This window comes from Hemiscyllium ocellatum, assembly GCF_020745735.1.
Source record: "Hemiscyllium ocellatum isolate sHemOce1 chromosome 15 unlocalized genomic scaffold, sHemOce1.pat.X.cur. SUPER_15_unloc_23, whole genome shotgun sequence".
NCBI lineage: Eukaryota > Metazoa > Chordata > Chondrichthyes > Orectolobiformes > Hemiscylliidae > Hemiscyllium > Hemiscyllium ocellatum.
The window spans coordinates 289,724-299,723 of record NW_026867460.1 but is presented as its reverse complement, the minus strand read 5'-3'; positions in this window follow the sequence as shown (position 1 = coordinate 299,723).

The window sequence follows — 10,000 nt, the reverse complement described above, 5'->3', positions numbered from 1 at the left end:
TGTGTCAAGAGACCTCCGCACTGGCCTCTGACTGATTCTTAGAACGGACGGAAAGAGTCGGGCAAGCCTGTCAAAGCTTTGAGCGAATGTCAAAAGCTTTAGACTGCCGCGAACCCTCCGGCTTGCACTGAGACACGAGGTCGATGTGCTAAGCACCCCGGGGCCCCTTTCGCCTGCAGGTCCCGAGCCGCCAACATGTTCTTAGTATCGTGTTCCCCAAACCTGGGTGACGGGCACCACAGGGCGGCAGAGCCATCGCACTTGCCGGGTGGCAGAGGAAGGACCGGACTATGTACCATAGCGGCCAACCACTCCCAGAGCCGGTCGTGCGGGGCTCGAGGTCTGCTCTCAACGTCACATGCTTCTGTGAGTGCTCAGGCAAGGGTCAGACCACATCCTTCCTGGCAGCACCCAAAGCAACCAGGCCGCTCGTGTCTCTCGCCTTCATTTTTCGACACAAGCGCCTGAGGAGGGACGCCACCCCTCCCCTTGCGTCAAGAGACCTCCCCACCGGCCTCTGACTGATTCTTAGAACGGACGGAAAGAGTCGGGCAAGCCTGTCAAAGATTTGAGCGTATGTCAAAAGCTTTAGACTTCCGCGAACTCTCTGGCTTGCACTGAGACCCGAGGTCGATGTGCTCAGCACCACGGGGCCCCTTTCGCCTGCAGGTCCCGAGCCGCCAACATGTTCTTAGTATCGTGTTCCCCAAACCTGGGTGACGGGCACCACAGGGCGACAGAGCCATCGCACTTGCCGGGTGGCAGAGGAAGGACCGGACTATGTACAATAGCGGCCAACGACTCCCAGAGCCGGTTGTGCGGGGCTCGAGGTCTGCTCTCAACATCACATGCTTTTGGATGTGCTCAGGCAAGGGTCAGACCACATCCTTCCTGGCAGCACCCAAAGCAACCAGGCCGCTCGCGTCTCTCGCCTTCATTTTTCGACACAAGCGCCTGAGGAGGGACGCCACCCCTCCCCTTTGCGTCAAGAGACCTCCCCACCGGCCTCTGACTGATTCTTAGAACGGACGGAAAGAGTCGGGCAAGCCTGTCAAAGCTTTGAGCGAATGTCAAAAGCTTTAGACTTCCGCGAACTCTCCGGCTTGCACTGAGACGCGAGGTCGATGTGCTAAGCACCACGGGGCCCCTTTCGCCTGCAGGTCCCGAGCCGCCAACATGTTCTTAGTATCGTGTTCTCCAATCCTGGGTGACGGGCACCGCAGGGAGGCAGAGCCATCGCACTTGCCGGGTGGCAGAGGAAGGACCGGACTATGTACAATAGCGGCCAACGACTCCCAGAGCCGGTTGTGCGGCGTCTGCTCTCAGCCTAAGAGGCTTCTGGGAGTGCTCAGGCAAGGGTCAGCCTGCACCCTTGCTGGCAGCACCCAGGGGAACCAGGACGCTTGCATCTCTCGCCTTCATTTTCGACACAAGCGCCTGAGGAGGGACGCCACCCCTCCCCTTGCGTCAAGAGACCTCCCCACCAGCCTCTGACTGATTCTTAGAACGGACGGAAAGAGTCGGGCAAGCCTGTCAAAGCTTTGAGCGAATGTCAAAAGCTTTAGACTTCCGCGAACTCTCCGGCTTGCACTGAGACGCGAGGTCGATGTGCTAAGCACCACGGGGCCCCTTTCGCCTGCAGGTCCCGAGCCGCCAACATGTTCTTAGTATCGTGTTCTCCAAACCTGGGTGACGGGCACCGCAGGGAGGCAGAGCCATCGCACTTGCCGGGTGGCAGAGGAAGGACCGGACTATGTACAATAGCGGCCAACGACTCCCAGAGCCGGTAGTGCGGCGTCTGCTCTCAGCCTAAGAGGCTTCTGGGAGTGCTCAGGCAAGGGTCAGCCTGCACCCTTGCTGGCAGCACCCAGGGGAACCAGGACGCTTGCATCTCTCGCCTTCATTTTCGACACAAACGCCTGAGGAGGGAAGCCAACCCTCCGTGTGTCAAGAGACCGTCCCCGCCCCGGCCTCCGACTGATTCTTAGAACGGACGGAAAGAGTCAGGCAAGCCTGTTAAGACTTCCGCGAACTCTCCGGCTTGCACTGAGACGCGAGGTCGATGTGCTCAGCACCACGGGGCCCCTTTCGCCTGCAGGTCCCGAGCCGCCAACATGTTCTAAGTATCGTGTTCTCCAAACCTGGGTGACGGGCACCGCAGGGAGGCAGAGCCATCGCACTTGCCGGGTGGCAGAGGAAGGACCGGACTATGTACAATAGCGGCCAACGACTCCCAGAGCCGGTAGTGCGGCGCCTGCTCTCAGCCTAAGAGGCTTTTGGGAGTGCTCAGGCAAGGGTCAGCCTGCACCCTTGCTGGCAGCACCCAGGGGAACCAGGACGCTTGCATCTCTCGCCTTCATTTTCGACACAAACGCCTGAGGAGGGAAGCCAACCCTCCGTGTGTCAAGAGACCGTCCCCGCCCCGGCCTCCGACTGATTCTTAGAACGGACGGAAAGAGTCAGGCAAGCCTGTTAAGACTTCCGCGAACTCTCCGGCTTGCACTGAGACGCGAGGTCGATGTGCTCAGCACCACGGGGCCCCCCTTCGCCTGCAGGTCCCGAGCCGCCAACATGTTCTAAGTATCGTGTTCCCCAAACCTGGGTGACGAGCACCGCAGGGAGGCAGAGCCATCGCACTTGCCGGGTGGCAGAGGAAGGACCGGACTATGTACAATAGCGGCCAACGACTCCCAGAGCCGGTAGTGCGGCGCCTGCTCTCAGCTTAGAGGCTTTTGGGAGTGCTCAGGCAAGGGTCAGCCTGCACCCTTGCTGGCAGCACCCAGGGGAACCAGGACGCTTGCATCTCTCGCCTTCATTTTCGACACAAACACCTGAGGAGGGAAGCCAACCCTCCGTGTGTCAAGAGACCGTCCCCGCCCCGGCCTCCGACTGATTCTTAGAACGGACGGAAAGAGTCAGGCAAGCCTGTCAAAGAATTGAGCAGATGTCAAAATCTTTTAAGACTTCCGCGAACTCTCCGGCTTGCACTGAGACCCGAGGTCGATGTGCTCAGCACCACGGGGCCCCTTTCGCCTGCAGGTCCCGAGCCGCCAACATGTTCTAAGTATCGTGTTCCCCAAACCTGGGTGACGAGCACCGCAGGGCGGCAGAGCCATCGCACTTGCCGGGTGGCAGAGGAAGGACCGGACTATGTACAATAGCGGCCAACCACTCCCAGAGCCGGTAGTGCGGCGTGCGAGGTCTGCTCTCAGCGGAAGAGGGTTTTGGGAATGCTCAGGCAAGGGCCAGCCTGCACCCTTCCTGGCCGCTCCCACGGGAACCAGGCTACTTGCAATCCTTTCCCCCAATAGCAAGTGCCTTTTGGAGGGACGGCCGGAGTCAACGTGGGGTTTGCCCGCCCTCCAAAGTGTCAAGAGACCGCCGCACAGGCCTCTGACTGATTCTTAGAACAGGCAGCAAGAGTTGGGTAAGTCTGTCGAAAATTTGACAAAGTGTCAAAAATTAGACTTCCGAGAGCTCTTGGGCATGCACACAGGCCTGTCATTCAAGTGCTCTGCCCGCGGAACCGTTTTTCGGATGCCTTTCAAAGTGGTCCCGCGCCGCCATTTTGTTCTAAAAATCGTGTTCCCAGAAATCTCCGGGTACCCCGCCAACCTCACTGTGTCACAATGTCAAGTGGCACTGAATGGGTCTGAATTTCAAATTCGACTGCTTCGCTCTGGAACTCGAACCCGGCAAAACCGTTTGGATTTTTCCCGGTCCAGACTTCCGCGGCAGACAAAGTTAAAGTTTTCGGGCTGCAGACTCAAAACGACATCTGGCCAACCGCCGGGCTCAATTCGCCCAGTTCCTCCGGCACTTCGGAACTCATGTTCGGCATGAGTTTTTGAATCTTTCCCGATGCTTCGGCATTTTCCTCCGCTGACACTTAGAATATTTTTCACACTTGGCCGAAAATTTTTCTAAGTTTTTCTGGTTACTGATTTCTTCTTTTCGGGCATTTTTCTAAGTTTTCTTGGTTACTCATTTCTCATTTTCAAACATTTTTCTAAGTTTTTCTGGTTACTGATTTCTTCTTTTTGGGCATTTTTCTAAGTTTTCTTGGTTACTCATTTCTCATTTTCAAACATTTTTCTAAGTTTTTCTGGTTACTCATTTCTCATTTTCAAACATTTTTCTAAGTTTTTCTGGTTACTGATTTCTTCTTTTTGGGCATTTTTCTAAGTTTTCTTGGTTACTCATTTCTCATTTTCAAACATTTTTCTAAGTTTTTCTGGTTACTGATTTCTTCTTTTTGGGCATTTTTCTAAGTTTTCTTGGTTACTCATTTCTCATTTTCAAACATTTTTCTAAGTTTTCTTGGTTACTCATTTCTCATTTTCAAACATTTTTCTAAGTTTTTCTGGTTACTGATTTCTTCTTTTTGGGCATTTTTCTAAGTTTTCTTGGTTACTCATTTCTCATTTTCAAACATTTTTCTAAGTTTTTCTGGTTACTCATTTCTCATTTTCAAACATTTTTCTAAGTTTTTCTGGTTACTGATTTCTTCTTTTTGGGCATTTTTCTAAGTTTTCTTGGTTACTCATTTCTCATTTTCAAACATTTTTCTAAGTTTTTCTGGTTACTCATTTCTCATTTTCAAACATTTTTCTAAGTTTTTCTGGTTACTCATTTCTGCTTTTCCAACGTTTTACTAAGTTTTGCTGGTTACTGAGTTCACACTTTTAAACATTTTCGGGCATTTTTCTACGTTTTTCATGTTACTCATTTAGCACTTTCAGGCACTTTCCTATGCTTTCCTGCTTACTGATTTCACACTTTTAAGCATCTTCGGGCATGTTCCCTAAGTTTTGCAGTTCATTCGTTTGGGACAGTCAGGCAGCTTTCCTAAGCTTTCCTGGTAACCGAATTCACATTGTTGAGAACTTTGGAACCCTTCCCTAAGCTGTGCTGGTTACTCACTTTACCTCTTCAGACACTTGCCCCCGTTGTGACAGAGACCACTTCCCGACTCGGGAAATGCACCAAATTCGGCCTGAACTCAGAGGGCAGTCCCCCCTCGAAGGCGTGGAAGTCGGCAGAATCGCCGGGTCAAATCCGGCTGAGCTACCCGGCTTGGAAGCCTCAAAGTCGGTATGAGCTGTCAGGTTCACTCCCATCCCCGTTTGGACCACTTCCCGACTCGGGAAATTCACCAAATTCGGCCTGAACTCAGAGGACAGTCCCCCCTCGAAGGCGTGACAGTCGGCAGAACCGCCGGATCAAATCCGGCTGAGCTACCCGGCCCCGAAGCCTCAAAGTCGGTAAGAGCTGTCAGGTTCACTCCCATCCCCGTTTGGACCACTTCCCGACTCGGGAAATTCACCAAATTCGGCCTGAACTTATACAACAGTCCCCCCTCGAAGGCGTGACAGTCGGCAGAACCGCCGGATCAAATCCGGTTGAGCTACCCGGCTTGGAAGCCCCAAAGTCGGTAAGAGCTGTCAGGTTCACTCCCATCCCCGTTTGGACCACTTCCCGACTCGGGAAATTCACCAAATTCGGCCTGAACTTATACAACAGTCCCCCCTCGAAGGCGTGACAGTCGCTAGAACCGCCGGATCAAATCCGGTTGAGCTACCCGGCTTGGAAGCCCCAAAGTCGGTAAGAGCTGTCAGGTTCACTCCCATCCCCGTTTGGACCACTTCCCGACTTAGGAAATTCACCAAATTCGGCCTGAACTTAGAGGAGAGTCCCCGCTCGAAGGCGTGGAAGTCGGCAGAATCGCCGGGTCAAATCCGACTGAGCTACCCGGCCCCGAAGCCTCAATGTCGGTAAGAGCTGTCAGGTTCACTCCCATCCCCGTTTGGACCACTTCCCGACTCGGGAAATTCACCAAATTCGGCCTGAACTTAGACAACAGTCCCCCCTCGAAGCCGTGGCAGTCGCTAGAACCGCCGGATCAAATCCGGTTGAGCTACCCGGCTTGGAAGCCCCAAAGTCGGTATGAGCTGTCAGGTTCACTCCCATCCCCGTTTGGACCACTTCCCGACTTAGGAAAATCACCAAATTCGGCCTGAACTCAGAGGGCAGGCCCCCCTCGAAGGCCAGGCATTCGGCAGAACCGCCGGGTCAAATCCGACTGTGCTACCCGGCCCCAAAGCCTCAAAGTTGGTATGAGCAGTTAGGTTCACTCCCATCCCCGTTTGGACCACTTCCCGACTTAGGAAATTCACCAAATTCGGCCTGAACTTAGAGGAGAGTCCCCGCTCGAAGGCGTGGAAGTCGGCAGAATCGCCGGGTCAAATCCGACTGAGCTACCCGGCCCCGAAGCCTCAATGTCGGTAAGAGCTGTCAGGTTCACTCCCATCCCCGTTTGGACCACTTCCCGACTCGGGAAATTCACCAAATTCGGCCTGAACTTAGACAACAGTCCCCCCTCGAAGCCGTGGCAGTCGCTAGAACCGCCGGATCAAATCCGGTTGAGCTACCCGGCTTGGAAGCCCCAAAGTCGGTATGAGCTGTCAGGTTCACTCCCATCCCCGTTTGGACCACTTCCCGACTTAGGAAAATCACAAATTCGGCCTGAACTCAGAGGGCAGGCCCCCCTCGAAGGCCAGGCATTCGGCAGAACCGCCGGGTCAAATCCGACTGTGCTACCCGGCCCAAAGCCTCAAAGTTGGTATGAGCAGTTAGGTTCACTCCCATCCCCGTTTGGACCCCTTCCCGACTTAGGAAATTCACCAAATTCGGCCTGAACTTAGAGGAGAGTCCCCGCTCGAAGGCGTGGAAGTCGCCAGAATCGCCGGGTCAAATCCGACTGAGCTACCCGGCCCCGAAGCCTCAATGTCGGTAAGAGCTGTCAGGTTCACTCCCATCCCCGTTTGGACCACTTCCCGACTCGGGAAATTCACCAAATTCGGCCTGAACTTAGACAACAGTCCCCCCTCGAAGCCGTGGCAGTCGCTAGAACCGCTGGATCAAATCCGGTTGAGCTACCCGGCTTGGAAGCCCCAAAGTCGGTATGAGCTGTCAGGTTCACTCCCATCCCCGTTTGGACCACTTCCCGACTTAGGAAAATCACCAAATCGGCCTGAACTCAGAGGGCAGGCCCCCCTCGAAGGCCAGGCATTCGGCAGAACCGCCGGGTCAAATCCGACTGTGCTACCCGGCCCCAAAGCCTCAAAGTTGGTATGAGCAGTTAGGTTCACTCCCAAACCCGTTGGGACCACTTCCCGACTTAGGAAATTCACCAAATCCGGCCTGAACTTAGACAACAGTCCCCCCTCGAAGGCGTGACAGTCGGTAGAACCGCCGGGTCAAAGCCGGCTGAGCTACCCGATTTGGAAGCCTTCAACACAAAACCCATCCGGCAATGCCACTCAAAAAGGGCCCAAATTCAGAAACACCCCCTTCAATAGGTACCACTTCCTCGGAGACACTACCGGGACACGCTCCCCTCGGCGAAAATTAAGCCCCCACCACTAACTGAAGCCAACCGCAGCCCCAACTTCAACGGAGAAATCAGTAACCAATTCAAAAATGCACTTGGTTACTGATTTGTACTGCTTCAAAAATATTCTAAGTGTCGCTGGTTACTGATTTGTACTGCTCCAAAAATATTCTAAGTGTCACTGGATACTGATTTGTACTGACTCAAAAATATTCTAAGTGTCGCTGGTTACTGATTTGTACTGACTGAAAAATATTCTAAGTGTCGCTGGTTACTGATTTGTACTGACTCAAAAATATTCTAAGTGTCAGTGGTTACTGATTTGTACTGCTCCAAAAATATTCTAAGTGTCGCTGGTTACTGATTTGTAATGCTCCAAAAATATTCTAAGTGTCGCTGGTTACTGATTTGTACTGCTTCAAAAATATTCTAAGTGTCAGCGGTTACTGATTTGTACTGCTTCAAAAATATTCTAAGTGTCGCTGGTTACTGATTTGTACTGCTTCAAAAATATTCTAAGTGTCAGTGGTTACTGATTTGTACTGCGTCAAAAATATTCTAAGTGTCGCTGGTTACTGATTTGTACTGCTCCAAAAATATTCTAAGTGTCGCTGGTTACTGATTTGTACTGCTTCAAAAATATTCTAAGTGTCGCTGGTTACTGATTTGTACTGCTCAAAAATATTCTAAGTGTCAGTGGTTACTGATTTGTACTGCTTCAAAAATATTCTAAGTGTCGCTGGTTACTGATTTGTACTGCTTCAAAAATATTCTAAGTGTCAGTGGTTACTGATTTGTACTGCTTCAAAAATATTCTAAGTGTCGCTGGTTACTGATTTGTACTGCTTCAAAAATATTCTAAGTGTCAGTGGTTACTGATTTGTACTGCTCCAAAAATATTCTAAGTGTCGCTGGTTACTGATTTGTACTGCTTCAAAAATATTCTAAGTGTCAGTGGTTACTGATTTGTACTGCTCCAAAAATATTCTAAGTGTCGCTGGTTACTGATTTGTACTGCTTCAAAAATATTCTAAGTGTCAGCGGTTACTGATTTGTACTGCTTCAAAAATATTCTAAGTGTCGTGGTTACTGATTTGTACTGCTTCAAAAATATTCTAAGTGTCGCTGTTACTGATTTGTACTGCTTCAAAAATATTCTAAGTGTCAGTGGTTACTGATTTGTACTGCTCCAAAAATATTCTAAGTGTCGCTGGTTACTGATTTGTACTGCTTCAAAAATATTCTAAGTGTCAGTGGTTACTGATTTGTACTGCTTCAAAAAATATTCTAAGTGTCGCTGGTTACTGATTTGTACTGCTTCAAAAATATTCTAAGTGTCAGTGGTTACTGATTTGTACTGCTTCAAAAATATTCTAAGTGTCGCTGGTTACTGATTTGTACTGCTCCAAAAATATTCTAAGTGTCCGCTGGTTACTGATTTGTACTGCTTCAAAAATATTCTAAGTGTCGCTGGTTACTGATTTGTACTGCTCCAAAAATATTCTAAGTGTCGCTGGTTACTGATTTGTACTGCTTCAAAAATATTCTAAGTGTCGCTGGTTACTGATTTGTACTGCTTCAAAAATATTCTAAGTGTCAGTGGTTACTGATTTGTACTGCTTCAAAAATATTCTAAGTGTCGCTGGTTACTGATTTGTACTGACTCAAAAATATTCTAAGTGGGGCTGGTTACTGATTTGTACTGCTCCAAAAATATTCTAAGTGTCGCTGGTTACTGATTTGTACTGCTTCAAAAATATTCTAAGTGTCAGCGGTTACTGATTTGTACTGCTTCAAAAATATTCTAAGTGTCAGTGGTTACTGATTTGTACTGCTTCAAAAATATTCTAAGTGTCGCCGGTTACTGATTTGTACTGCTTCAAAAATATTCTAAGTGTCAGTGGTTACTGATTTGTACTGCTTCAAAAATATTCTAAGTGTCGCCGGTTACTGATTTGTACTGCTTCAAAAATATTCTAAGTGTCAGTGGTTACTGATTTGTACTGCTCCAAAAATATTCTAAGTGTCGCTGGTTACTGATTTGTACTGCTTCAAAAATATTCTAAGTGTCAGCGGTTACTGATTTGTACTGCTTCAAAAATATTCTAAGTGTCAGTGGTTACTGATTTGTACTGCTTCAAAAATATTCTAAGTGTCGCTGGTTACTGATTTGTACTGCTTCAAAAATATTCTAAGTGTCAGTGGTTACTGATTTGTACTGCTTCAAAAATATTCTAAGTGTCGCTGGTTACTGATTTGTACTGCTCCAAAAATATTCTAAGTGTCGCTGGTTACTGATTTGTACTGCCTTCAAAAATATTCTAAGTGTCGCTGGTTACTGATTTGTACTGCTTCAAAAATATTCTAAGTGTCAGTGGTTACTGATTTGTACTGCTTCAAAAATATTCTAAGTGTCGCTGGTTACTGATTTGTACTGATTCAAAAATATTCTAAGTGTCAGTGGTTACTGATTTGTACTGCTTCAACAATATTCTAAGTGTCGCTGGTTACTGATTTGTACTGCTTCAAAAATATTCTAAGTGTCAGTGGTTACTGATTTGTACTGCTTCAAAAATATTCTAAGTGTCGCTGGTTACTGATTTGTAC